Raw genomic sequence first — 242 nt, 5'->3', positions numbered from 1 at the left:
GAATTCGCTCTCCTCTGATATTTTTCCTGAGATCAATCCCTTCATAATGTTGCGCATGGAAGGCATCATCTGGATCGCATCCATCAAGGGGAGTCGGACGGTTAGGTCCTCCAGCATCTTTCTGCACTTCATCTCCTCTCGGTCCTTACGAGTAGACTTTGCTGGAACAGGGTAAGGGACTTTAGGAGTGTATTCGCAAGCAGGAACAGGCTCTGGGATCGGGCGGACAGCCTCAGCTGGTT

The sequence above is a fragment of the Brassica oleracea genome, chromosome C4 (assembly GCF_000695525.1).
Source record: "Brassica oleracea var. oleracea cultivar TO1000 chromosome C4, BOL, whole genome shotgun sequence".
NCBI classification, from domain to species: domain Eukaryota; kingdom Viridiplantae; phylum Streptophyta; class Magnoliopsida; order Brassicales; family Brassicaceae; genus Brassica; species Brassica oleracea.
The sequence above is the reverse complement of the archived record's forward strand: the minus strand, read 5'-3'. Positions refer to the sequence as shown.